At 30.7% G+C, this 6,000-nt stretch overlaps 1 protein-coding gene across 5 annotated transcripts in view; it reads right to left on the bottom strand.

Moving 5' to 3' along the window:
* Positions 1-526: 526 nt before the first annotated feature.
* The window catches only part of LOC145293853 (ADP-sugar pyrophosphatase-like), an 82,474-nt gene continuing 77,000 nt past the window's right edge, over positions 527-6,000 (bottom strand). For all 5 annotated transcript variants that reach the window (XM_080140549.1, XM_080140547.1, XM_080140548.1 and 2 more), the window contains exon 10: positions 527-749. The gene's annotated coding sequence lies outside the window, so the exon portion shown is untranslated. The remainder of the gene's footprint in view (positions 750-6,000) is intronic.

Raw genomic sequence — 6,000 nt, 5'->3', positions numbered from 1 at the left:
AGTTAATTAAAATCAAGGGTGATAAGTCAGTTTGTCATACTAAATTGGTCATACAACTGTTCTACATTAAAACATACAATAAAACTTGATAATTTGACAAATTCTATTTCATAATTATTGGAATTTATATGAATTTCGACATGACAAATAAGTATGTAGTAATGTTTTCACCTGAAATGTGTTGGTTTTAATGATCGTCGATTTTTGTTTTATTAAATAAAAGAAACAAGGAACAATAAAAAACAAAAATAGCAAAGAACAATAAAACAGCAATAACAAGAAAAACAAAAAATAACAATAAAACAAAAAATAAGAAACGCACACAAAAATACTCAATAAACAAAAGAAAAAAAAAAAAACACTTTTATGATGACAGATGTGTTTTTATTTCCAAAACATTCAATGGTGACATTTCCTATTCCAACTTCCTATTATTCTCTCAACTAATTCTATCCGTTTAATATCTAAAAATAAAATTTAAAAAAAAAAAAAAAAAAGATCAATAAAAAATAAAAAGCAAAGAACCTTTTGATGAAAGATGTGTTTTTATTCTCGAAAAATTGTAACAAAAATAAAAAATAAAGACTGTAAAAAGTTAAAGAATTCTTTCGTTAACAAGATGAAGAATGTAACAGTAAAGTTTGTCGATTGTCAAGTTTATACAATTGCACCTTTCTTTTTCGTTTGTTCCAGAGCAATGGCGTAGCTGTATACACGCGAATCAATAACGTCTCCATCTGCAGCAAATTCTGTAAGAAATTGTTTTAACATAAGAAATTAATATACATGTACACACATATTTAATAAATAATAATTTTTGCTTTTCTGAACTTTTAAGATGAGGATTTATTATTCATTATTTGGATTATTCGAACTACTGTTCTCATCTTGAGTGCTATTTTGTTAAACATGAGAATCTGCACGATATTTTGAATGAAACCCTTTATTTAATCTACATAGTAGCATGACTAGGTAGAAGTCCTAAGTAATTCGCAATTGTATTTTGAGTGTTGTCCGCACTGAGGATAGAACCGTCAACATCTAGAAGAGTGTAACTTTACAACTGGATATTCGGAGTTTACATTGATTGAAATGTGAAAATAACACTCAAGATGATGACAGGTCGGCAAACTTGCTTCCTGGATACTTTTACAGACTTTATTGTCTTTCTAATATTTGAACTGCAATTTAAAATTTTTATTTTAGTTTTATTGTATATATTTTTTTTGTATCTTTATCTTTATTATCATTATTTTTCTATATTATTATTTTTTAATATATTTCTCCTAATGCAACTTTTCTTCAATTTATCATCTATGTTTTACTATCTATTCAGACTCTACATACCGACAGTATATTCTGATTTTTTACTAGCAGGTCGCCCAGCGTTTCCCATTTGTAAGATATGCTTTAATATAATTCATGCAGATTATGTATTCATTATTATAGAGACCATTCTCTATCGATTATTTTATTGAACTTAATAGTAGTAGTAGTAGTAGTAGTGAGATTAAAACTTTATATATATATATATATATATATATATATATATAGTGTTATAATGGAATAATTCCAGAGGAAATCCGGGTATGAGAGCTCAATGTGGTAAACAGAGCAATAAGATAAAAAATATAACACGGAAATTACATAATTGTCAATGCAATAATTTATTTCAACCTTATGGTATTTTCAAGCATCTAAATCAGACAATTACATTTTTGATACTGAAAAAAAGGAAAGAAAAGATCGGGCTTCGACCCTCAAAAAAACAGAGGGGGTGGTAGTAGCAATCCACTTAATACATTTTATAGAGAGGGTGGTAGGGATTTAAAAAAATTAAAATTAAAACTAACAAATAAAAATATTAGATTAGACACTTATAAGCGGCAGCTCGATGTAACCATAGATATACACACACACACACACACGCAACACATATACATACACCTACACCCACATACACACACACACACACACACACACACACACCTCTAAAATGTATATATATATATATATATATATATATATATATATGACTTGGGTGCCATCAGTTAAAATTGAAACCAAAACATACAACTCTTCATCCTCATTCCTTACCCTCTGAGCCATATATATATATATACACACACACATACATACATTCACCTGTCATCCCTTTTTTAAAAGATGTAATTGGCCGATCTTTGAAGACAAGATGCAAGCAAAATTAATAATTGCACTTGTTCTTTGGTCTTTTAAACCATTCAATTTGAAATTTATACATACATAATCTTGCTCTTCTCTTCTGATGACAAGCATTAAGATTTGAAATACCATGGTTCTAAAGAGTTTTTTTTTTGCTTATTGATTGTATGATGAAATAAAGTTTATTTAACTTTGAACCGCCATCAATTATTTTATACATGTGTGTGTGTGTGTGTGTGTGTGTGTTTATTTAAATTTAATTCAGAAAAATATAATTTTTCAAAACAGAAATTTATTATTTGTCAAAGAATACAATTCAGCATTTTTTCCATAACCCACCATGGATTTTCAATGTACAATTATCTGCTCAGAGGAAAAGTCATTAGCAAATATTAGATCTAATTCGAAATAATATTGCTATTCAGAATATACAAAGAAAATATATTAAAAATTACATATTTTTAAGAGATATGGATAAGGGTATTATAGTATCTGTGTGTCGTGGTAATCCTTGTATGTTCCCAAGTTTAAAAATTATATTTTTCTAAATGAAATTTAAATAAAAAAACTATAAATTCCATTTGCTCTATCAAGTATATTGAGCTATTCCCTTTTTGGTTGGGATTGTCTTGTATAATATTACCTACTAAATATATTTTATAAGACTCGATACCACAGGATTCATTAATTTACCTCAGGATTCTGATATTTATATATATCTTTTTTTAGATTATAATTTCTTGTCAGAATTCTTTTTGAAAAAATGATGTTATTTTGGTAATTTACTGTTAAGTGTTTGTATCTTGCCATCTTAAACATGTCATATATATATATATATATATATATATATATATATATATATATATATATATATTTACTCATATTTACCCAAAACAAGGTACATTGCCACCGAGACGTGATGTAAATTAAAGACCATACGTACAGGGACCATCTAAGTAGGGAGCTGAGCAGCGACATGTCTGTTCACATTACATTTAAACTACTACATGTTAGTACAGTAAAGAAACAGAGAATTACAAAATCTAACAAGGAAAGAAACTATTAAAGTAAATGATTTTCCAGCATTAGAGTATCTCTACAGTGAAGACGTGGGATTTTGCTGTTTGTCGGATTACTTGGAGGCATTTATGTTGAGGGGAGCACCAAATGCTACGAGTTTGTTTGTTGGAGCATATTTCATTAAAATACTTGTAAAATATGCACAGAGATGCCACACTGTGGTGATGGGACAGAGGTTGGAGTTTATCTGACAGTGCAGGAACTATTGGAGACTCTTTTTTGGACCCTGTCCAATAGAGAGAGAGAGAGAAACTAGTGGTTCATGCATCGGTCCATACGTGGACAATATTTCATTCATGGGTGAATGATGGCTTTGTAGAGATATAGGATACTATCAAGTATAAGTAGTTTCCTAGTGTGATAGAGGGAGGCTACCTTCTTTGCAACAGCCTTGGCAATGTCTTCTAAGCATTTGTTCCAATTCATGTTACCTGTGAAGCCATGATGAACTCGCAGCTAAAGTGTTATTTGTCATGGCAATCAGTGGCTGGAAAGGTTCTTTTTGATTGTTGAAGGAAAAGACCTTTGTCTTATAGAATTAAATGCTACCATCGATTTACGTCTCCCTACAGACTGGAGATAATTTCTAAGGTTTCAAAAAATTGCCTGGAATATGTGCACATTCATTTTTATACTACATATTTAGTAAAGAGTGTGGTCTCCTCAGCAAATATACCCATCTTGGACACAATTTCATCTGGGACATCGTTTATGAATATCAAGAACAATATAAATTCAAGGATCAACTCCTGAAGCATACCTCCATTGATGTCATGTTGTTTAGAAGTATGGCCATTAATGACAACCTTGATTGTTCTCTTGTCTAAGAAAGATTTTATTATATTAAGTACTAACTTTGCTTGGGCCTTATGTACTGTTCATAACTTTATGTGCATATGTATATATATATATATTAAAAAGTTTGACTCATGTCCAGGTAACCTACATCTAAAATTTCAAGTGTTTAGACCCAAAATTGGCAGAGGAGTTTGGTAGAGTCTGCGAAGGTCAACTCTTTCAACTTTGACATTTTGGCAGCCAAATTTTCGCCCCAAAACTGATTAAAAATCTTGCTGCGTGTCTGAATGCTCTTTATGTAAAATTTCAAATGTTCAGACCCAAAATTGGCTGAATAGTTTGCTAGAGACCGCAAAGGTAAGATCTTTTGAACTTTGACCCCTTGGTAGCCAAAATTTCAGCCAAAACCAATTAAAAATCTTGCCCTATGTCTGAATATACTTTATGTAAAATTTCAAATGTTTAGACCAAAAATTGGCTGAGTAATTTGGTAGCGACCACAGAGGTACCATTTTTTTAAACTTTGGCCCCAATTTTGATCCCTTAACATTTATTGTTTTGGGCTCAAATCAAATTAGAAAGTTTGATCCATGTCCAAGTAACATACATCTAAAATTTCAAGTGTTTAGACCCAAAACTGGCGGAGGAGTTTGGTAGAGTTTTCAAAGGTCAAATCGTTGAACTTTGACAGTCAAATTTCTGGCTGAAAACTGATTAAAAAGATTTTCCAAAATCTCAATACCCCTTATGTCAAATCTGTAGACTGAAAATTGAAAGAGTAGTTTGGTAGAGAAATGTACACAGACAGACAGACAGACAATTTCACTTTTATCAATATATAGATTCATCCCATAATACTGTACAATTTAATTTTCATGAGAAGACATTCATTCCAGATCTTGTGTTGTAGGGTTTCAACATCATAAATTACATTTTGATCTTTTGAAACTCTCTGTCCTTCCTTCACTCTATTTCCATGTGATGTTGTTTTTTTTTAAAAAAAAAAAAGCAAAACTTTTTATATCGATTTATGTTTTTTCTTTAATTTTTCATATCATTTTCATTATATTCTGCAAACGCTTTTAATGTTTTTTATAAAATGGCTACTCCACCTCATCTCCCAATAATTAAAATAAGAAAATTCAAATTCCTTGTTTTTATATATATACTAGCAAGGGGCTCCTGCCCTTGCCTGGCCGCAAAATATGGATAAATATATTTTAATTCATGTGGATATCATATTTATTATTACAGAACCAATTCGCTATTAAATGTTATTAGGTTGACTGGAAAGTTCTTATGGAATTTATAATTTTGATTTCAAGTGATGTACTTTCAAATACGTTTTCTTTATAATACCTTTATTTTATATATCATTTTAAAGAGCGTTTTTCGCTCTATCTAATCATTTAAATTACAATCGTTTTCAAACAATTATGTCTTCATTTCAGAACGTTGAATACAAGATGGAAAAAAAAACAAATTCGCACAATTTTCTCATTTCAATTCAAGCTAGGCCGAACAACTGCTGAAACAGCTTGCAATATCAACAAAACATTTAGCCCAGAAAACTCTACTGAACAGACAGCAAAATGGTGGTTTAAGAAATTTCATGGCGGCGACAGAAGTCTTGAAGATGAAGAGCATAGTGGTTGGCCATTGGATGTTGACAACGATCAATTAAAAACCTTAGTCAAAGCCAATTCACACACAACTGTTTGAGAATTAGTTTTTTTTTTTAATGCAGGCGAAACCATTATGGCGGCGAGGTACTGTCCACAAATGAATAAAGTGCATCAGAAACTTTGACATAAATACCCAGCATTAGTCAACAGAAAAGGCCTAATTCTCTTCCATGACAATGCCCGACCACACCTTGCTAAACTGACCCTGCAGAAGTTGAACGAATTGGGTTACAAAACTCTGCCTCATCTGCCA

Source organism: Euprymna scolopes, chromosome 15, assembly GCF_053919585.1.
Source record: "Euprymna scolopes isolate OS-2025 chromosome 15, ASM5391958v1, whole genome shotgun sequence".
Lineage (NCBI taxonomy): Eukaryota > Metazoa > Mollusca > Cephalopoda > Sepiida > Sepiolidae > Euprymna > Euprymna scolopes.
Note: the sequence above shows the minus strand (reverse complement) of the source record. Positions and strands in the feature narration are given on the sequence as shown.